This window comes from Mustelus asterias, chromosome 1 (genome assembly GCF_964213995.1).
Source record: "Mustelus asterias chromosome 1, sMusAst1.hap1.1, whole genome shotgun sequence".
In the NCBI taxonomy this organism is placed as follows: Eukaryota; Metazoa; Chordata; class Chondrichthyes; order Carcharhiniformes; family Triakidae; genus Mustelus; species Mustelus asterias.
Window position 1 is genome coordinate 12,223,513 of NC_135801.1, and position 24,366 is coordinate 12,247,878.

Genomic DNA, 24,366 nt, shown 5'->3' on the forward strand with positions numbered 1-24,366 from the left:
AGCAGATAGGAAACAAAGAGTTGGCATAAATGGGTCTTTTTCTGATTGGAGGGCAGTGACTAGTGGGGTACCACAGGGATCTGTGTTAGGACCCCAACTGTTTACACTATGTATTAATGATTTGGAAAATGGAATTAAATGTATTATCTCCAAATCTGCAGATGATACAAAGTTGGGTGGGAGGGTGAGTTGTGAGGAGATGCAGAGATGCTTCAGCGTGATTTGGACAGGCTGAGTGTGTGGGCATATGCATGGCAGATGCAGTATAATGCGGATAAGTGTGAAGTTATCCATTTCAGTAGCAAAAATAGGAAGGAATATTTGAATGGGTGTAAATTGAACGAGGTGGATGCTCAGCGAGACCGTGGTGTCCTTGTGCATCAGTCACTGAAATTAAGTGTGTGGGTACAGCAGGCAATAAAGGAGGCAAATGATATGTTGGCCTTCAAAGTGAGAGGGTTTGAGTATAGGGATAGGGATGTTTTACTGCAGTTGTACAGGGCGTTGATGAGGCCATACCTGGAGTAGTGTGTACAGTTTTGATGTCCTTATTTGAGGAAGACATCAAAATTGTTCTTGCTACAAAGGGTGCGTAGAGAAGGTTTACCAGGCTGATTCCTGGGATGGCAGGGCTGTCATATGAGGAGAGACTAAGTCGGTTAGGATTATATTCATTGGGGTTTATAAGAATGAAAGGGGATCTCTTAGAAACTTAGAAAACTCTACCAGGAATAGACAGGGTAGATTCAGATAGAATGTTCCCGATGCTGGGGGAGTCCAGAACTAGGGGTCATAGTCTGAGGATAAGGGGTAAACCTTTTAGAACTGAAGTGAGGAGAAATTCATCACCCAGAGAGTGGTAAATCTATGGAATTCACTACCACAGAAAATTGTTGAGGTCAAAACATTATGTGATTTCAAGAAGGAATTAGATATAGCTCTTGGGGCTAAAGGGGGTTTAAGACATATGGAGGCAAGGCAGGATCAGACTATTGAATTTGATGATCAGCCATGATCATAATGAATGGTGGAGCAGGCTCAGAGGGCTGAATGGCCTGCTCCTGCTTCTATTTTCTACGTATGTTTCTATGTATGTCCTGAGTCCAATGCTGTGCACCCTCTTTGAGTTTTCTCTGTGTTGAGTTTACATCAAGGATTATTGGCTAAGAGTGAAGGTCAAGTTGGAGGTAACATAATGGCCTTTTAGCTGAACTTTCTAGACCAATAGAAGAGTTAGAAGAAAGTACAGAGGGAGAAGTGAGAGGACTGAATGTAGCTTAACCAACTGGGACACATGTTCATCTGTAATCTCATTATGGACTGTCATGCATGTAAAATTTAACATTTAATGTATGGTGAATAGTTTTTAATGGGGATTGTTATTCTGATTTAGAATGCAATATTTGGCAGGGTGATAGAAGGGAATTCAATAGGACATTACTTGTGGGCCGAAGGGCCTGTTTGTGCTGTGGCTTTCTATTTCAAAAGGAAATTGAATATGTACTGGAGAAATATATACTGAATATATACTGGCGGCACGGTAGCACAGTGGTTAGCACTACTGCTTCACAGCTCCAGGGACCTGGGTTTGATTCCCGGCTTGGGTCACTGTCTGTGTGGAGTTTGCACATTCTCCCTGTGTCTGCGTCGGTTTCCTCCGGGTGCTCCGGTTTCCTCCCACAGTCCAAAGATGTGCGGGTTAGGTTGATTGGCCATGCTAAAATTGCCCCTTTGTGTCCTGAGATGCGTAGGTTAGAGGGATTAGTGGGTAAATATGTAGGGATATGGGGGTAGGGCCTGGGTGGGATTGTGGTCGGTGCAGACTCGATGGGCTGAATGGCCTCTTTCTGTATTGTAGGGATTCTATTCTATGAAAGAATACACCACAGCACTATGAGGAAAGAGTAGGAGAATGAGACCATGAGTCAAAGAATCAGCAGAGACACAGTAGTCTCTTTTCTCTGCTGTATGATTCCCTGGTGAGGCTGAATCTTGCCAAACCCAGAGGTTGCATTTAATTTTGACACAATCTTTGGAACTAGAATTCTCCCCTCAAAGTTAATCAGTAGTGAGGAGCGGATGATGTTTTTCAACAAGTACTTTTTGATGGATTCTATACAAAACGTTAGCAGTTTGGGTAGATTTCAGTGCGATCCACTTCATCGCTCAGTGGATTTGACTATCCTATCGACCATTTCCATTCACTCCTCATAGGCTTGTTCATCCTTTATTTGGACATTTGGGGTGACGCAATATGATAATTGTCAATGCAAAGGATCAAATATTTGACTTGAGTTTTAAATATTTATTTTTATTCTTCCAAGAATTTGAACTGATTTTGGAAATTAATTTTGCTCCATTGTTCATCACACCAGTTTAGAAACTTATGCCTAAATTTCCATGATGCCCTACATTGAAACCATCAGCTCTTTATTTTATTTCTTCAATTCATTTATAGGACGTGGGCATCGGTGGCTAGGCCAGCCCTTATTGCCCATCCCTAGTTGTCCTTGAGAAGGTAATGGTGAGCTGCCTTCTTGTACAGCTACAGCCCCTAAGGTGTAGGTGCACCCAGAGTGCTGCTAGGGAGGGAATTCCAGGGTTTTGACCTAGCGATACTAGGGTTATGATCTTACCTAAGGAATACATATCTAAGGGAGGATGTGCTAGCCTTGGAAAGGGCCCAGAGGAGATTCACAAGAACGATCCCTAGAATGAAGAGCTTGTCGTACGAGGGACGGTTGAAGACTCTGGGTCTGTACTCGGCGTTTGGAAGGATGAGGGGGATCTTATTGAAACTTACAGGATACAGCGAGGCCTGGATAGAGTGGACGTGGAGAGGATGTTTCCACTGGTAGGAAAAATTAGAACCAGAGGGCACAACCTCAGGCTAAAGGGACGATCCTTTAAAACTGAGATGAGGAGGGATTTCTTCAGCCAGAGAATGGTGAACCTGTGGAACTCTTTGCCGCAGAAGGCTGTGGAGGCCAGGTCATTGAGTGTCTTCAAGACAGAGATAGATGGGTTCTTGATGAATAAGGGGATCAGCGGTGATGGGGAAAAGGCAGGAGAATGGGGATGAGAAAAATATCAGCCATGACCGACACTGGTTTGGAGTGTCGGTCTTATGAGGAAAGGTTGAGGGAGCTGGGGCTGTTCTCTCTGGAGCGGAGGAGATTGAGGGGAGACTTAATAGAGGTTTATAAAATGATGAAGGGGATAGATCGAGTGAACGTTCAAAGACTATTTCCTCGGGTGGATGGAGCTATTACAAGGGGGCATAACTATAGGGTTCATGGTGGGAGATATAGGAAGGATATCAGAGGTAGGTTCTTCACGCAGAGAGTGGTTGGGGTGTGGAATGGACTGCCTGCAGTGATAGTGGAGTCAGACACTTTAGGAACATTTAAGCGGTTATTGGATAGGCACATGGAGCACACCAGGATGGTAGGGAGTGGGATAGCTTGATCTTGGATTCAGATGAAGGTCGGCACAACATCGTGGGCCGAAGGGCCTGTTCTGTGCTGTACTGTTCTATGTTCTATGTTCTATGATTGAGTGGTATAGCAGACTCGATGGTCCCAGTTGCCTAATTCTGCTCCTATGCCGAATGGTCTTATAGTCTTACCGGCCGTTCACGCCACGCTCCCACTGCAGCAAGGTTGGAGAACTTGGTGGCCAGCCAAATCTCTGTTCACTGCAGCGGGATGGGAAAATCCCACCAGCGTGAACGGTGATTTGATTCTGGCCTAGGTCAAATTCCTCGTTTTGTTGATGTTTCCCCCCTTTTGTCAAAATTCACAGAAACGTGTTCTTTGCACATTTAACTATATTTGCCTGGAGGCAGGCAGAATCGTAGTTAATGGTACAAAAGGTTGTATGTTCTCTGCTCTGTCTGCATATTTATTGATTAAGAAATTGCAGTAACGCAGACACAATCTGGAACTCTCTCCCCCAACAAAGGCTGTGGAGGCGAGGATGTCTGAAGCTTTCAAGGTGGAGATTGATAGATTATTGTTAGATAAGTGAGTCAAAGGATATGGAGAAATGGAGTTGGAGAATAGACCAACCATGATCGCACTGAATAGGCTCGATGGGCTGAATGTCCTTCGCCCAATCCTATGTTCCTAATATTTACTGTTGAACTTAACTGGCTGGTTAGCTAGTAACAGAACGCTATCCATTGTCTTGCCTATTTGCTCTGTACTAGCAGCCAGCAGGGAACATCAGTTTTATTTCACAAATACTCTGTTCACAAGCAGTTTGAATTGTAAAGACCTCCTGTGAACGTTTACTCCGCATACTCTTTGATTAAACCATTGTGATTTGAAAAGGGCTGTTCACTGATCACATTGCACAAGCCACGTTGTTGAGGAACTCTTGGCTCTTGCTCTTGGCTGCACCATTCATAGTTTTTTGTCTATTTTGGCTGTGATACCCAATTGCAATTGATCACACGGATTCCACTGTCACATTGCACTGGACTCCAGACTGCTGGAATTAATTTGCTTTGTTCAAATCAATTAACAGTTTCCTCGAGAATCGAGCCCGCTTCCCTTTGGAGTTTTTCCAAAGCGTTATGTATTTTGAAGTTCTACAGCTGGTTTGCTTTGTCGTAGCGAATGATTAGCAATAACTTTTGATAAATTGCTTTACGTTTGACAGAATTCCTCAGGGCATTTTAGAAATGAAAGAAATGGATAATCAGCAAGCGCTGAAGAAAAATAAGAGGAAAACCTCGTGGCACCGTCCAAGAGATGGATATTTTAAGGATGTTTCTCGAAGGCAGGCTGAAAGGCGGCTCGGAAAAATGGCATGGAGTGGGTTTCTGAGAACACAGTGGTCAAACGTTTGGCTGCTAATGGTTTCCATATTTCATGATACTGCATAACGATTGAACCATGAGTTTATCCCCCTACTCATAATCAAGGACCTCACACACCCCGGACATACTCTCTTCCACCTAAGGAAGAGAAGCTAAGGAAATTCAGCATGTCCGCTACGACTCTCACCACCGTTTACAAATGCACCAAAGGAAGTATCCTTCCCGAATGTATCACAGCTTGGTGTGGCTCCTGCTCTGACCAAGATTGCAAGAAACTACAAAGGGTTGTGAACGTAGCCCAGTCCATCACTCAAACCAGTCTCCCATCCATTGACTCCATCACAACTTCCCGCTGCCAACATAACTAAGGACCCCACGCACCCCAGACATTCTCTCTTCCACCTTCTTACTTCGGGAAAAAGATACGAAAGTCTGAGAGCACATACGAACCGATTCAAGAACAGCTTCTTCCCTGCTGCCATCAGACTTTTGAATGGACTTACCTCGCATTAAGTTGATCTTTCTCTGCACCCTAGCTATGACTGTAACACTACATTCTACACTCTTTCTCTATGAACGGTATGTTTTGTCCTATATAGTTGCAAGAAACAATACTTTTCACTGTATGTTAATACATGTGACAATAATAAATCAAATCAAATCAAATCAAATCATCTCCCCATTCATAATCAAGGACCCCACACACCCCGAACATTCTCTCTTCCACCTTCTTCCGTCAGGAAAAAGATACAAAAGTCTGAAGTCACGTACCACCCGACTTAACAACTTCTTCCCTGCTGCCATCAGACTTTTAAATGGGCCTGGCATATATTAAGTTGATCTTTCTCTACACCCTAGTTATGACGGTAACACTACATTCTGCATTCTCTTGTTTCCTTCTCCTGCACGTACTCTATGAAGAGTATGCTTTGTATAGTGCGCAAAGACAATACTTTTCACTGTATGCTAATACATGTGACAATAATAAATCAAATCACTCCCCATTTTCATTGTGTAAACTCTCTCTTCACAGCAATATTTCTCAAAATTCTTCATCTTTATCTTCACTAGCTTCACGGTGTTGTCTGCTTCCTCCTTCTTTGAGTTTATCATAGACTACTGGATGAGAAGGAGGCCATTCAGCCTTCCATTTCCATGCTGTCTCTCTGCAAGAGGAGCTCGGCTTGTCACACTCTCCCTGTCTTTTCCCCAGAGCTGTGCAATTTCTTCCTCTTTACTTACGTAACCAACCCCCTTCTGGAAGCCATGTGTGAATGTACGCTGCCACACTCGCAGGCAGTGCGTTCCTAACGACTCCATGCGTAAAGTTTTTTCCCCTTTTGCCTTTGGTCCCTTTTCCATTCACCTTTTATAAGTGACCTCTGGTTCCCGACCCTCCCACCAGTGGGAACAGATTCTCTCGACTTACACTCTGTGCAGACCCCTCATAATTGTTATGATGTGGAGATGCCGGCGAGGGACTGGGGTGGGCACGGTAAGAAGTCTCACAACGCCAGGTTAAAGTCCAACAGGTTTATCTGACATCACGAGCTTTCAGAGCGTCGCTCCTTCATCAGGTGAGTGGGATCACATTATCATCTGACGAAGGAACAGCACTCCGAAAGCCCGTGAATCGAAATAAACCTGTTGGACTTTAACCTGGTGTTGTGAGACTTCTTATCGTTCTTACATAGGAGCAGGAGTAGGCCATTTGGCCCCTCAAACTTGCTCCTCTATTTGATAAGATCATGGCTGATCTGATTGTGGCTTCAACTCTACTTTCCTTCATACCCCCCTATACCTTTTGACTCACTTGTCAGTCAAGAAAGTATCTAATTCAGCCTTAAAAATATTCAATGACCTGGCCTCCATTGCACTCTGGGGAAGAGAAATGCACAGACTAATGACCCTCGGATAGAAATTATTTCCATTTGCCCTCATCTTAAATGGGAGACCCCGTATTTTAAAACTGTGTTCCTATAGGTCGAGTCTCTCCCGCAAGAGGAAACATTCTTTCAGCACCCACTTAGTCCAGTCCCCTCAGAATCCTATACGTTTCAGTAAGGACACTTCTCAATCTTCTGAACCCCAGTGAATATCATCCCAACCTGTTCACCCTTTCCTCATCAGGCAACCTCTTCATCCCAGGAATCAGTTAATGAACTTCCTGAGTACTGCTGCAAATACAATTATATCCTTTCTCAAGTAAGGAGGCCAAAACTGTATATAGTACTCCAGATGTGGTGTCACCAATGCCCTATATAACTGTAACAAAACATCCCGACCTTTATATTCCATTTTCCTTCCAATAAATGCCATCATTCCATTTGCTTTCACTTGCTGTGCTTGTCTACTGACGTTTTGTGAATCCTATGCCAGGACACTGAATCTCTCTGTACTGCCGAGTTCTACAATTTATCTCAATTTAAGTAATATGCTGCTTTTCTATTCTCCCTGCCAAGGTGGGCAAGTTCACATTTTCTCACATCATTTTCCAGTTTTTCACTCAGCTTCTCCAACCTATTCATTTCCTGGAATCCTCTCTGATGCCTTCAATCATAGAATCATGGAATCCCTACAGAGCAGAAGGAGGCTATTCGGCCCAGCGGGTCTGCACCGACCACAATCCCACCCTAGCCCTATTCCCGTAACCCCACACCCCTTGACACCCTTCCTAAAATGTGGGGTCCTGAGTCGGACAGAATATTCCAGTTAAGACCCAATCTTTTACAAACGCAAGGGGACTAAGGCCTCATACCATCTATTGTATAAAATATCCAATGTATATATAAGTATCATGGCTAATATCTAAAATTAAGATAAACCTAGACAAAATAAACAATGACCTTTTGAAATGGCTGAAGTTATGTCTCTGTGACTCCGAACGAAAGAGACTATTTGGCAGTTTTGAAGAAGCCTATACCTCGTTATCTCTGAAGAGACTCTAAAGAGGATTGCAGAGACCAAATTAAAATGGAACTATACAAAGGCTATCTACATTTTGTAATTCAGGTCTGGCCAACCAGAGCTGATTTGTCTGCTAGGACAATCTCCCTTTAAGATTTAATGGTTGAAACAGCACCAGTCTAAGGGACATAGACAAAGGGATATGCACTCTTTGTCAAAGCTAGTGAGGACAGGTGGGAGTCATATGACATGATCCCCTTGTAGCTGAAACCAGCTATACTGTATTGTTATTCTACAACCTCAGTCTGCCATCTTTCCATCTACCTTGCAGCAGCCTAGAAAAAAGGTTCTGCCGAGGCTGTATACCTGGCCCCATTTAGACGAGATCTTCTGTGCCATCGCCTACAAGATTGATTCAGCTCTGTGTGCCTGTCTCATCACGGAAGTCAACTCTGTTAGAAAAGTGAATTGTCAGCCTGCTGACCTCTGCGAAGGAATTTACCATTGACTTTTGATTCTGGACTCTGGACGTATGTAAAACAATAATTATTTTCTCTGTGGTATTTTCCCTGTTTCCCCGTACATCTTTCTTTTCTCTATCCCTCTTTTATTGTATATGCCCACATGGGGGCTATGTAGGGACCTCCTCCCCCACCCCATTGTGAGTATGTGCAAATAAACTAACCCTCTGAGTTCATCCTATCTCAAGTTTGCTGTGGGGTTGTTCACAGAAAATTGGATCACACAAAAACAGCGGGATTGGGAAACACACCTTGTAGGTGAAAGGTGAAGCAAAGCAAAAACATCTTTCTGCTTACAGACGAGTGGTGGGAGCAAAAATCAAGGCTGTTTAAATGAACCCTCTCCCATCTGTATCAAAAGGTTCACCATAACTTCCTTGCTTTTGGACTCTATGCCACTGCTCAAAGCCTAGGATCCCACAGGCCTTATTACAGAGGCAGAAGTCCCTTCACCAAAATCCCTTTATTTACAAACTCTAACAGCAGTACACAGAGTGCGAGCAGTCAGCAGTCTATCTTCGGGAGTGCCAGAGGAACTGACACACCCGGTTAAGTACAAGGCAAAGACTCCCTGATTGGCCCATCAATTAGATCCTTAAGCAGGGAGCTCGTACTCCAACTGGCCAACCTCAATGGCCTGATTGAAGTCATTACACTTATTAACCATCCTCCCAATCTGTCCTGCCACCTTCAATGATTTGTGAACATATATTCCCAGATCGCTCTGCTTCTGCACCCAACTGTATCCTTTAACTTATATTGCCTCTCCTCACTCTTCCTACAGACTGTATCACATTACTCTTCTCTGTATTAAGTTTCAGCTCTGGTCACCCATTTGGTTCTTGTCGTGTTTTACTTATTCTGTTGTCTCTCTCAATCTTTCAAACTGTTTGAACCATTTGCTTCAGTGTGCAAAATACTTCTTTTCCAGTGGATTCAATTGAGTAGCTTCAGCCTTAATCTACATGGAGTCTGATAAAATTATTTCCTGTTAATTATGTAGAATTAAGTAATAAGTAAAGTAAAGTTTATTTATTAGTCACTAGTAGGTTTACATTAACACTGCAATGAAGTTACGGTGAAAATCCCCAAGTCGTCAAACTCTGGTGCCTTTTGGGTACACTGAGGGAAAATTTACCATGGCCAATCCGCATGTCTTTTGGACTGTGGGAGGAAACCGGAGCACCCGGAGGACACCCACGCAGACACGGGGAGAATGTGCAGACTCCGCACAGACTGTGACCCAAGCTGGGAATCGAACCCGGGACCCTGACACTGTGAGGCAGCAGTGCTAACCACTGTGCCACCCATAATACCTATGAAGCATCCACCCAATTGATTCCCTGTCTTGGACAATGAACTGAGGCTCTACAGATACTTAGGCCCAATATTCATGGGAATCAAGGAGGGATATGAGGTGGGTGTCAGTTCAGTGGTTTGGGAATCCATGAAGAAAAAAAGTTCCCCCCAGTGCTGCCAAATTTAACCGTATTACCATTCTTTGGACCTTGTTTCTTGGCCATAGCCAGTTATATTTAAGAGATGTTAGATATCTGTCAGGCAGCCAGATAGGCCTCCGGTACCAGGCTACACCTGAGAAGTGCAGAGAAGGGAGGGAGGGCCAAGGCTCATGAGCCAACATTGATGGGAGATATCACGGCTGGAGATAGCATATTTTTAGCTGGGGAGGGGGGGGGGGTAACATCAATAGGTGGGCCTGGAAAGATCAAACAGAAGGGGAGAAGATTCAGGGGGACCCATGGAGGTCGTTGGGGGCCTGTAGAGGCTACTGCTGGGGGGAAGAGGGTGGAGGGCATAAGTGGCTGGGGAAAAGATTGTGGGCTAGAGAGAGCATTGGATCATGTCTGGGATGTGAGGGATCCAATCACTAGGGAAGGTAGCTTGGGGAGGCTGGGGAAGCATTCCTGCTCCTCCTTGGTAACAAGCAGTGATGGAAAGGCACCTGTCTATTCCATGCAGCAGTCCTCACCTCCCTTCAGCTGCCAGGTTTCCTGGTTCTGGAAGTCCCAGCTGGCCATTGTTCAAGCGTGAATGAAGGAAAAGACACCTTAGCCATGCAGCCTGATTAAAATATTAATATGAGGGTCCCACCTCATACTCCCCACTTGCCTGGATGGGCGCAGGTCCAAAAACACTCAAGAAGCTTGGCACCATCCAGGACAAATTGATTGGCACCACATCTACAAACATTGAATCCTTCCACCACTGACGCTCAGTAGCAGCAGTGTGTACTATCTACAAGATGCACTGCAGCAATTCACCAAAGATCCTTCGACAGCACCTTCCAAACCCATGACCACTTCCATCTAGAAGGACAAGGGCAGGACAAGGGCAGCAGATACATGGGAACATCACCACCTGCAAGTTACCCTCCAATCCACTCACCATCCTGACTTGGAAATATATTGCTGTTCCTTCGCAGTCGCTGGGTCAAAATCCTGGAATTCCCTCCCTAACGGCATTGTGGGTCAACTCACAGCACATGGGCTGCAGCGTTTCAAGAAGGCAGCTCACCACCACCTTCTCAAGGGCAACTAGGGATGGGCAATAAATGCTGGTCAGCCAGCGACGCCCATGTCCCACAAGGTTGATTCCAGAGTTGAGAGGGTTGGCTTATGAGGAAAGACTGAGTAGACTGGGGCTATACTCATTGAAATTCAGAAGAATGAGGGGAGATCTTATAGAAACATATGAGATTATGAAGGGAATAGATAAGATAGAAGCAGGGAAGTTGTTTCCGCTGGTTAGAACTAGGGGACACGGCCTCAAAATAAGGGGGAGCAGATTTAGGACTGAGTTGAGGAGGAACTGCTTTACCCAAATTCCCTGTGGAATTCCCTGCCCAGTGAAGCAGTTGAGGCTACCTCATTGAACGTTTTTAAGGCAATGATAGATCAATTTTTGAACAGGAGAAGAATTGCGGGTTATGGTGAGCGGGCGGGTAAGTGGAGCTGAGTCCACGAAAAGATCAGCCATGATCTTATTGAATGGCGGTGCAGGCTCGAGGGGCCAGATGGCCTACTCCTGCTCCTAGTTCTTATGTTCTTATTAAATAAAAACCCTCAGAGAACATTTTGGTCGCCTATCCCTGGTCCCACCTGCATTAAAAGGGGGTGGGCTCGAGGCAGGTTGGATTTGTGTTTACAATTCTTAACTGCCCATCCACCTCTATCTGGGAATTCATTGATGATCCGTATGGAAGGCTCTGCTCTTGGTCCTTCTGGCCTATGACTGAGTCATTCTCAGGGATGGGACTTTCACCCTACTGGGGACTTAGCCAGGTGGGAAGCTCGATGCTGCTCAGATGCTGCTCAGCAATTCACTAAGGATCCTTAGACAGCACCTTCCAAACCCACAACCGCTTCCATCTAGATGGGACAAGTGGAACGCCACCACCTGCAAGTTCCCCTCCAAGCCACTCACCATGCAGATGCAGTGCATCTTCTAGATAGTACACACTGTTGTTACTGAGCATCGGTGGTAGAGGGAGTGCCTGATTGGGATGAAATAGCACTGGGTATCCCAGAAAAAAGTGGTAAGGTGCCACCACTGCTTCTCAAGAACCCAATCGCCCACGAAAATCTCGTCCGTTAACTCTGTTTCTCTCCACCGACCGGCTTGAGTATATTAGATAAAAGCCAATTACTGCGGATGCTGGAATCTGAAACCAAAAGAGAAAACACTGGAAAATCTCAGCAGGTATGGCAGCATCTGTAAGGAGATGTAAGGACATTTGTAAGGACAGCCAGTAGCAGTCTTTTCTCCTGGTTTCTATGGCTATGACCCATCTTTCATTCCCTCCCCCTGCAGAATAAATATCTCCCACTTTCTATGCCATTTAGCTTTGATAAAGGGTCGCCTGGACTTGAAACGTCAGCTCTTTCCTCTCCTTACAGATGCTGCCAGACCTGCTGAGATTTTCCAGCATTTTCTCTTTCGGATCGAGGATATTTCCTGTTTTTACTTCAGATTTCCAGTGCCTGCAGTATTTAGCTTCCCCTACTGGATTCTCAACTCGAATCAGAATGTGCATCGTGCACTTGGTCAATCTGAACAGGAATGCATATGTTACAGTCCTTCTACGCGGTTAATTGAATGAGATTATGGGTAGTCCATGAGTTGTACAGGGAGCCCGTGCAGTTAACTGGAATGATTTTTTAAAAATGTGACAACCATTTGCAGCCTCTTAAGAGTTGTCTGTCAACACTCTTCAGTGGCTTCGAGGCTTTAACATGGGTTTTAATACGTTCCATATTTGTTACGCGGGATGCAATGGAAAATATCGAGTGGGTACATTAAAGACCTCGCTTTGCCTCCGCTATTAGCTTCTCTGCATTCAAAACTTCATGAAAAATAGCATTCTGATTTATAGGTACAATTAAATAAAGTCCAGGTAAAGTGGAGGAAGACAGCCAGCTCATTGTTTGAATATTTCACCCTGTAAATACTTAAATACGTGGCTGCAACTGTGTAATATCATAAACAGATGGACCCTAATTGTGTGTGTGTGTTGAGTGGTCACTGGGCAGAGTGATGACATTGTCAGAATGTCGAAACCATTTGATGGTCAGGCCTTGTTTAAGAGTAGGCTGGGAAGCTGCCAACGTGGATCTCGCAGCTCATAGGCAGCTGGCCACCTGGGAAGGCCGAGAAATGCCGAGAAATGTTGCTCGTCAGGGAATTCAAAAGCCCAAGCTGCCACGGGGTGAGGCTGAACTCGAGCCCCCCCCTGGATAGTTAGTCGGATGACTGCAGCTGAAGGGTGAGGAAAATGGAGGCCACGGATAAACAAGAGATGAGAAGAAGGCCATGCCACGGACTTCCTGGTGTGCCGCTTCCTGGACAGTCCAATCTTTCACTCCACAATCAAGTAAGGAATGCATTGTTGCGTTTGTATAACTTTTAAAAAAATATTGTTTTGATAGAGGCAGACTGAGTGAGTATTCGACATTTGGATTGCATAACATGACTTCAACCCTTATGTATATACTCAGAGAATAAACAGCCCCTGGACTCAAAATCTGACAATGTTGCATCTGTCTCACAGGCCTAGAACCAGGAGCCAAGCCGTCACATTCTGAGCCTGTGATTGGGCCGCACAGCATATTGTTCATGGTATTAAGAGCTGAGCAGAGCCGATGTCTGAAACACTCGTTAGGTAGAACGCTCACACAGACTCGAAACGTTAACTGTTTTTCTCTCTCCACAGATGTTGCTGGGCCAGCTGAGTTTATCCAGCATTTTCTGTTAGGTGTTGTGTTTTTTTTTGTCTGGTGTGTTAAATTTAGCTGCCAATTGCTGCAACACCATCACATCTATTGCTGTATGGGCTCAGCCTTTCCTTGGCACCTCTGCTGGAATGTATATTGTCCAATCGTCATAGGAACAAAGGACATAGGAATTAGGAGCAGAAGTAGGCAAATTCAGCCCTTTGAGCCTGCTCCGCCATTCAATCAGATCATGGCTGATCTCTCCCTGGTCTCAAGTCCACCTCCCCACCTGTTCTCCATATCCCCTTCTCCCTTTTTTAAATAGAAATGTATCTATCTCCTTCTTGAAACCATTCAAATTAAGAGTTGGCTGGGAATCTGCTGACATGAGGTAGACTGGTGGCACAGTGGTTAGCACCGCTGCCTCACAGCACCAGGGACCTAGGTTCAATTCCTGGCTTGGGTCACTGTCTGTGTGGAGTTTGCATGTTCTCCCCGTGTCTGTATGGGTTTCCTCTGGGTGCTCATGTTTCTTCCCACGGTCCAAAGATGTGCAGGTTAGGTGGATTGGCTGCACTAAATTGCCCGTTAGTGTCAGGGCGACGAGCTAGGGTAAATGCATGGGGTTGTGGGGATAGGGCCTGAGTAGGATTGGGGTCGGTGCAGATTCAATGGGCCAAATGGCCTCCTTCTGCACTGGAGGATTCTATGAATCTCGCTGCTCATTGGGAGCTGGCCACTTTACTCTGGCCTGAATTACATTTTGAGAGCACTTGTCGCCCTATCAAACACAGACTTGTCATCTGTGAACTGCTCGAATATCCGCTGGCCTTCAGCCCTGAGACGGTTTACGAGTATCACCTCCTTCTGGATTGCTGCTACGTCCGGAATACCCACCCCTATCGAGGTCAAGCCGGTCTTGAACCCTGAAATCCATTGAGCCCACAGCATGGAAAGAAATTGTGCTGGGGCCTGTAGCTTTCAACTTTTCTCCAGCATCCTTCTCCCCAAATTGTTGCATTTCCTTTTTGGTTAGGGTGCCAAATTTGCAAATGGAAGCCAATGCCACCTTGTATTGTTTCATTGGCTCACCGTTTCCCTGGCATCCCTGACAGAACCTATATCGTTTGATCATCACAATAGACCTCTTTCACGCCTCCTTTCTCCAAGTGCTTCTCCTGAGTGCAGTGAAATCAGATTTTTGTGTGGCCTGACAGTAATCATTAAAAGGACCGCTTTATTCTGCCACCAAAATAGGGGAGGCGATGGCCTAGTGGTATTATCGCTAGACTATTAATCCAGAAATTCAGCTCACGTTCTGGGGACCCGGGTTCGAATCCCGCCATGGCAGATGGTGGAATTTGAATTCAATAAAAGAAATCTGGAATTAAGAATCTGCTGATGACCATGAAACCATTGCCGATTGGTGGAAAAACCCATTTGGTTCACTAATTCCTTTAGGGAAGGAAATCTGCCGTCCTTACCCGGTCTGGCCTATATGTGACTCCGGAGCCACAGCAATGTGGTTGACTCTCAACTGCCCTCTGAAATGACCGAGCAAACCACTCAGTTCAAGGGCTACTAGGTAAAAGCAAATGGAATCTGAAACCAAAAGAGAAAATGCTGGAAAATCTCAGCAGGTCTGGAAGCATCTGTAAGGAGAGAAAAGAGCTGATGTTTCAAGTCCAGATGACCCTCAGAGGTTTCAACTGGGGATGTGCAACAAATGCTGGCCAGCTAGTGATGCCCATGTCCCACGAATGAATAAAAAAAGGTGTGTTTATTGAAAGATTCTTCCCTGTACGTGGAATGGGAGGAGCTCCACTCAAATCCACACGAAAACCATGGGCATATCTCCTCTTCCAATAGCTCCCAGGAGATCCTCTTCCCTCCCTGTGGCTGCCTCGACCTTCCAAACTCTTGCAGCACATTCCCTCTGCCAGGCTCCCCTGCCCCAGTTGTTGATGTCCAACCCTATCTCCTGATTACTGCCCTCCCTCTCCTGTTCTACACCCCTCTCCCACACCTCCCCCCCCCATCCCTCTCTATGTTGGGTCCAATATTTGGCTATCATTTTATTACCCTTTGAAAGATACTCTCAGGATACGAGGCTGAGATGAAGATTTATATCAGAGAGGGGTCAGTGGTGATAGTGCAGGGGTGGGAGGACGTGGGTGGTCTGCATAGGGGACGAGGGTTCAATCATGTGTCAAGGCAGTTTAAATATCAATCACAAAGGGCCTATGCTCATGCTCCCCACAAGCCACCCCACCCTTCGCTATATTTTCATTTCTATTCCTATCAGAGGGGTGCCACAGTGATTTTGAAGGAGGCAGTGGTGGTGGTGGCAGGTTTGATCACTGCTGGGGTTGAGTTTGCCGCATGTGTGTCTGAGCAGATTAATTGTGATCTTAGAATGCTGAATTCCGGAGAGGAATGGAACAATTAAAAAATTCAAATTGCTATCCCCCGTGACCTGAAACGGAAAGTAAAGATTGGGGGAGAAGACCAGTGTTCGAGTTTTCCGCCATGCCCCTCTGGTAGACAGCCAATCAGTAACCTCAGTCCAGGCTAGCATGTGAAAAATGGCCAATTTGGGTGAGCTGTGTGTAATCCAATGGCTTTGTGACTGACATTACTGCCCTTTGTAATTAAATGCCTTTGGCTGAGAGATGCACTGTAGAAAGCATCCTTTCCAGATGTATCACAGCTTGGCATGGCTCTGTCCAAGACCGCAAGAGACTACAAAGAGTTGTGAACATAGCCCAATCCATCACACAAACCAGCCTCCCATCCATTGACACTGTCTACACTTCCAGCTGCCTCGGAAAAGCAGCCAGCATAATCAGGGACCCCACGCACCGCGGACATTCTCTCTTCCACCTTCTTCCGTCGAGAAAAAGATACAAAAGTCTGAGGTCATGTACCAACCGACTCAAGAACAGCTTCTTCCCTGCTGCTATCAGACTTTTGAATGGACTTACCTTATATTAAGTTGATCTTTCTCTACACCCTAGCTCTGACTGTAACACTACATTCTGCACCCTCTCCTTTCCTTCTCTATGTATGGTATGCTTTGTCTGTATAGCATGCAAAAAGCAATACTTTTCACTGTAGATACATGTGACAATAATAAATCAAATCAAATCTAAGTCTTGAAAATGACCTGTGAGGAATTCGTCAAAACAAGAACTGATGCTCCAAAGGGTTTTTAAGGATCTTTTAGTTATATCTCGGTTAAAAAGTGTCATGTAGGGTATTTTGAGTAATGGACAAATGACCAAACGTGTATTTAATGAAATGCAATTGAATTAACTCATGGGAGGTTGCAATGGCTTGGCCAAGGTATGACATGGAATTGCTGGCGTTGGCGTAGGCACAGTAAGAAGTCTCACAACACCAGGTAAAAGTCCAACAGGTTTATTTGGTAGCACGAGCTTTCAATGCCACTCGCATTGTCTGCACCTGTAAAGACTTGATTACCTGTTAAGACTCGCATTCCAATCATTATCTTGTCATTGAGTTTGTGTCTATATGTGCCCTGTTTGTGAAACAAATCCTGCACTCACCTGATGAAGGAGCAGCGCTCCGAAAGCTCGTGCTACCAAATAAACCTGTTGGACTTTAACCTGGTGTTATGAGACGACTTACTTGGCCAAGGTAGTGTGACTGATTGAACATCAATGACTTGAGTTTATATAGCACCTTTAATGTCATAAAATGTTCCAAGGCACTTCCCCATTGAGCCCTGGGAAGGATAGTGTCTCCTTTAAGGGGTGAAGCTGGAAGGAGATAATTAGAGGGTTTTCTTTTGAAACCATGTCCTGTTGTTATCAGAAGCACAGGCTGCGGTGGAGTATGCGATGGTGGGATGTTTCACCGTCTGTGACCTGAGCTGCCAGCTACAGAGATGTTCAGTTAAACTAGACACTGCGAGGAGTTTCACATCGGAAGGAAGCAGGAATGTAGATCCTGCATCATCTTAAAAACATGCAGGCAACGAAGCAGACACATTAAACAAAATGTGGAACTGACAATCAGAGCAGATAACCTGGGGTTTTTTTTTCCTTCCCCCTGGCTTGAACAAATCAACATTGTTTAAGTGTCCCACATGAGGAGCTGAAGTCAATGTTTGCCACCATTGACTCTGGCTGTTCTATCTCCAGTCATCGCTTCCCGTACACAGAAATTAATCAGATACAGCGCTGAATCGTTTCTGTCGGTGTGGACAATAACAGAGAATCTCGCCTAGAATAAGGAGCAATTGTTTTGAAAGATTGAGTCAGTCAGCAACAGGGATGGGTACAAGTTATGACTATGATAAACAGAAGCACCTTTAATCCTTATGGAAACAGTGAGATAAAGAGATCAGCCTGTATGCCCCGTCCTTTATGTCTATGAAAGTATCTCCTTATCATGCAACAAGGATCTGAATGAATGTCAGGGATGTACGCGCTACAGAGATGAGACCGTTTTAATTCCTTTAGCAGAGATAGCTGTTTGGGGCTCTCTCTCCAGATATAGATGGCCATATTCAAATGCCTTACAAAGCTCCTGGATTGGTCAGTTAAGATCTCCATCTCCTGGTTGCAATTTAATTTGCCATCCTTGGCCTAGTTGGCAACATCCTCGCCTCCGAGTCCCTCACTCCCAGGACTTGAGCACAAAAATCAAGGCTGGCGCACCAGCGCGATACTGAGAGAGTGCCGCTCTGTAGGCAGTGCCATCTTTCGCATGGGGTGTCAAACTGAGATCCACCTGCCTGCTTGGTTGGATACGAAAGATCGGATGGCACTATTGTGAAGAAGAGCAGTTGGAATTATCCCTGAAGTCCTGGCCAGTATTTATCCCTCAATCAACACCACAAAAAACAGATCATCTGGTCATTTTCACATTGCTATTTGTGGAATCCTGCTGTGGGCGGCACGGTGGCACAGTGGTTAGCACTGCTGCCTCACCGTGCCAGGGACCCGGGTTCAATTCCCGGCTTGGGTCACTGTCTGTGTGGAGTTTGCACGTTCTCCCCGTGTCTGCATGGGTTTCCTCCGGGTGCTCCGGTTTCCTCCCACAGTCCAAAGATGTGCAGGTTAGGTGGATGGGCTACGCTAAATTGCCCCTTAGTGTTAGGGGGGTTAGCTAGGGTAAATGCATGGGGTCATGGGGATAGGGCCTGGTGGGATTGTGGTCGGTGCAGACTCGATGGGCCAAATGGCCTTCTTCTGCACTGTAGGTTTCTATGATTCTGTGTGCAAGTTGTTTACTCCATTTTCTATGTCACAACAGTGACTACATTTCAAGAAGTCCTGTATTTACTGTTAAATGCTTTGAGATATCTGGTGAACATGAAAAGTGCTCGATCGATGCAGTTCTTTCCTTCTTCGTGGTCCATGCTGTTTTGTTGAATTCAGTAAAGCAGTTTTTATTTCGAAACTGTTTAAACAGGTTTTTCACTGATTATTGCTCCAGTCATTTGAAGGTGTAACTAAAAATATCCTTCCAGCCATTGCAAATGCTCATTCGAGGTTTCGGGTCTGCCTTAGTGGTGTTGATCAGTCATGTAAATGGTCCGGGTATCATGCATTGAGGCGATCTTGCCTGCATTTAATGATGAAACTATAGAACCACAGAAAAGTTATAACACAGAAGGAGGCCATTCTGGCCATCTTGTCCATTCCAGCCCGAGGACACCCAGATACCCTTTCTAATCCCACCTGGCCCATAGCCCTGTAGCTTACAGCACATCTGCACAGGTGCAGATCCAGATACCCAAAGGACTATAACAACTGGACCCCCTTGCGGGCTGAGATTGATGTCATGTCTTTTGCACATAATGTACTCTGATAAACAATTGCCCAATCTATTTGATTCATGGGACATGGGCGTTGCTGGCTGGCCAGCATTTAGTGCCCATCTCGAGTTGCCTGGTTAGAGTCAACCACATTGCTGTGGCTCTGGAGTCACGTGTCAGCCAGTCGGGCAAGGACGGCAGAAATCCTTCCCTAACGGACATTAGTGAACCAGATGGGTTTTTCCGACAATCGACAATGGTTTCATGATCATCAGTAGATTATTGATTCCAGATTTTTTTATTGAGTTCAAATTCTATTACCTGCCATGGCGGGATTTGAACCCAGGCCACCAGAACATTAGCTGAGTTTCTGGATTAATAGTCTAACGATAAAGCATGAGGCCATTGCCTCCCTACGCAAACTGCAAAACAGTTTGTGAAGGGAGGCTGTTTGGGAATGGCTAAGCTGCACTAATTCACAGGTAGAAAGTCAACACTAGAAAGTTTGCACTTTAGGCAGATTCAGCGAACAACAGTCATTCACATCTTTCTCAGAAAGTGAGGCACAAAAATGATAAACCACATTGCCTGGCCCTTTTGTGGACGTACCTTTCTTACTAGCAGGTCGGTTTAGCTCAGTTGGCTGGACAGCTGGTTCATGATGCAGACCAACACCAACAGCGTGGGTTCAATTCCAATAACGGCTGAGGTTGTCCATGAAGCTGCTACATTCCGTAAGCTGTCCCATCTGGCTTTAATACACAGCTCCGATAATTGGAGTGGGGTGGGGGGACTTTTATCCTTAAACCTGCGCAAATCATTTTGTTTTGAAACACAACACTTAAAACATAAACCAAACGAGAAAATGCTGGAAAATCTCAGCAGGTCTGGCAGCATCTGTAAGGAGAGAAAAGAGCTGACGTTTCGAGTCCAGGTGACACATTGTCAAAGCCCTTAAAACATAAACCCCCAATCCCAAAATCCATTCCTGTGAAAAATTAATCAAAGATCCTGAAGCATCTTTGTAAGCCTTTCTGACACCCTCGTGTGACTCTCCTTAGTGATAATGGTAAGTCAGTTGATATTGTCAATACCAAGCAAAAAAGAGCTATAAGGTTCAAAAAGCCACAGTTGCTTAAGGACCAGTCCACTGTTCTGCTCTGCATCATTCCATTACCAAACAACCATTCTCTGATATGATATTTTTCCTTTAATGGGAAGTGCGCGTCACTGGCTAGACCAGCATTTATTGCCCATCCCTAATTGCCCTTCAGAAGTTGGAGGTGAGCTGCCTTATTGAACCACTGTGATCCCTGTAGTGTAGGTACACCCACAGTGCTGTTAGGGAGGGAGTTCCAGGATTTTGACCCAGTGACAGTGAAGGAACGGCGATTTAGTTCCAAATCAGGATGGTGAGTGGCCTGGAGGGGAACTTCTCGGTGGTGGTGTCCCCATGTGTCTGCTGCTCTTGTCCTTCTAGGTGGTAGAGTTTGTGGGTTTGGAAGTTGCTGTTGAAGGAATCCCGGTGAGTCGCTGCAGTGCATTTTGGAGATGGTACACACAGCTGCCACTGTGTGTGTCAATGGTGGAGGGAATGAGTGTTGAAGGATAGGGTGTGAGCATTGATTGCCCAAAGTCTAACTATCCTGAGGACATTTAGGGACAATCACTTATTGGCCAGACTAGATGGGCAGAGCAGGTTCCCTTCCCTGAGGGATGCTAAGAACAGTAAGAAGTTTAACAACACCAGGTTAAAGTCCAACAGGTTTATTTGGTAGCAAAAGCCACAACCAAATAAACCTGTTGGACTTTAACCTGGTGTTGTTAAACTTCTTACTGTGTTTACCCCAGTCCAATGCCGGCATCTCCACATGAATGCTAAGAAGCCAGTTGGGTTTTCGTGGCCGTATGATTTGTCTTCTTCTGGTGCTAACCCATAAAGTAGCAATGGCCTTTTCATTGTAGGTTCAACAATGGCTTGGCGACTGTCATTATCAACTACAAGAAAATGACATGGGAGCCTGTGCCTCCTTTCATTGGAGTAGAATATTGAACCTCTCTTGAAGTTCTGACCACCCACGGTGGCACAGTGGTTAGCGCTGCTACCTCACAGCACCAGGGACCCGGGTTTGAATCCCGGCTGGCGTCACTGTCTGTGTGGAGTTTGCACGTTCTCCCCGTGTCTGCGTGGGTTTCCTCCGGGTGCTCTGGCTTCCTGCCACAGTCCCAAGAAGTGCGGGTTAAATGCATTGACCATGCTAAATTCTCCCTCAGTGTACCTGAACAGGCACCGGAGTGTGGCGATTAGGGGATTTTCACAGTAACTTCATTGCAGTGTTAATGTAAGCCTACTTGTGACACTAATAAATAAACTTTTACTTTTTACTCCTTCCATCCCCCTCCCCCCCACACGCAACCAATCCAGAAATTCCAGGACAATGTAAAATGGTTTAATATCCAACAAATTCAGTTTCTGTCCTTTTTAAAGTTAACCCATTGATGACCAAATGCCTGAGGTTCTGAATGATGAAGTGTGTGTGATTTAGTCTTTCAATTTAGCCAACTGCATTCGTTGCCCACAATGCAGTGCTTTTCTCCATTTGATGATAACAGCTGCATATTTGTTTCTGTTGTGTTATTTTACATCTGAATTAGATGCCATGGGGACTGACGGAGAATCAGTGTGTATAGAATTCCTATGAAGACCAATGGTGGGTATGCCAGTGTTGGGACTTCTCAGCAAGATGTGCGCCTTTATTGTCTGATTCCTTTTATGAGGAAATTAATTTTGCCATTAAATGTGCGGAATACTGTGCTTGTAAGTTTTAAGCAAGCCCCATGATGCACATTTTGACCTAATCAACCAGAGATTTGTACAGAGGAAATTTATAAGATCAGCATTCATGATGTCTTCCTTCAAAAACAGCGATCTAAAGGTGACACGGTGACACAGGAGTTAGCACTGCTGCCTCACAGCGCCAGGGATTCAGGTTCAATTCTGGCCTTGGGTGTGTGTCTGTGCGGAGTGTGCACGTTCTCCCCGTATCTGCATGGGTTTCCTCCGCGTGCTCCGGTTTCCACCCACGGTCCGAAAGACGTGCAGGTTAGGTGGATTGGTCATGCGTAATTTGTCCTTAGTGTCCCAAGATACATAGGTTTGGGGAATTAGCAGGATAAATAGGCCTGGGTAAGAGTTGGCGCAGACGCAATGGGTCGAATGGCCTTCTTCTCCACTGTAGGGATTCTATGATTTCACATGCCTTCACCCACCAGACAAAAACAAATTCTGGCCATGAATTCCAGTGTACATGTCAGTACCATTGTGTATATCACTTTGTCACAGGATCTAGAAGTGATGTAAACTTGACTTACAATTTCTTTGGGGAAGCGCCGCTTTAACTAAAGGTTGGAGATAAATATAAAACGACCTCTTTTTTGTTCCCTGAACAAAAAGGTCAGGAGACAGGATTCTAAAAGTACGGAGGAGCTGAATGCACTTTATTGCTGGAGTCTTTGCCCAGGGGGGGCAGATGTGGCGAGACTATTCTGTCCCAATAGGGAAACAGCTCACGGTTAGGGTGTCAATTGATAGTTGGAGAGGAAAGGGGCTTTGAATGGAAGGGAAGTTGAACATAACCCAACTGTCAGGAAGGGTGAGGGGTTAATTCAAAGCTTTGTATTCTTGAAGTGAGAAGAAATAGCAACAGTCATCTCTCCTTAGAGCTTTGGCATAACAGCTCAGTGCTCAGGGCACAGGTGGGAAAGCAGGGGGTGTCTCTGGGGAATTTGCCTGTATCTATCTGCTCAGGTAGCAGTTGGTGCCTTCCTGTTTCCCAGTGGTGAGAAATAAGTTGGATTGTTAGTGAGATAACTTGCGGACCAGCTCCGCTTTGGTCTCCAGAGGCCTGTCGGCCTTTTAACCCAGATTAGAATGAGCGATGGAACTCCCCGTCAGACAAAGCAAAACTCCCGGGCTGGGAGTTCAGGAGTTGCAGTGTACGAGAAGCATGTAACACTATCACTGGATCTCAAAGAACTGCTGATAATGGAAACCAGCCTGAAAGAAAAGCAACTTCCATCTCTCTCTCTCTCTCTCCTATGTAATTGTCAGTGTTAACCGGAGGAATACATTTCAATTCGCAAAGAATGGAAAATAATCTCTGTTTATGGTTTGCGATCACAAAGCAGGAATGAAGAACAGATCTTACGAGGATGATCTTTTATGCTTTCCCTGGCAAGTCTACCATGTGAGATCATAGAATCCCTACTGTGCAGAAGGAGGCCATTCAGATTATCGAGTCTGAACTGACCCTCTGAAAAGCATTCCACTTAAGCCTGCACCCCTGCCCCCTTAAACCAACAGGTTCAATAATGGGACACTGGCGGTTTTACCTGACTGTCTGCCTCGCTCCTGCTGAGTAGAGACGGTTAGGAATGGCCTATAGGGTGGCACGGTGGCACAGGGCAGCACAGTGGTACAGTGGGTGGCACTGCTGCCTTGCAGCACCAGGGACCTGAGTTCGATTCCCGGCTTGGGTCACTGCCTGTGCGGAGTCTGCACGTTGTCCCCGTGTCTGCGTGGGTTTCCTCCAGGTGCTCCGGTTTCTTCCCACAGTCCGAAAGATGAGCTGGTTAGGTGCATTGGCCGTGCTAAATTCTCCCTCAGTGTACCCGAATAGGTGCCGGAGTGTGGCGACTAGGCGATCTTCACAGTAACTTCATTGCGGTGTTAATGTAAGCCTACTTGTGACACTAATAAATAAACTTTAAAAAACTAAAGTGTTCTCGTTCTGCAAATATAAAAGAACCTTTCCTGTAAAGGGGGGTCAGTTTAGGACAGAGTTGAGGAGGAACTTCTTCTCTCAGAGGGTGGTGAATCTCTGGAATTCTCTGCCCACTGAAGTGGTGGAGGCTACCTCGTTGAATATGTTTAAATCACGGATAGATGGATTCCTGATCGGTAGGGGAATTAGGGGTTATGGGGATCAGGCGGGTAAGTGGAACTGATCCACTTCAGATCAGCCATGATCTTATTGAATGTCGGGGCAGGCTCGAGGGGCTAGATGGCCTACTCCTGCTCCTATTTCTTATGTT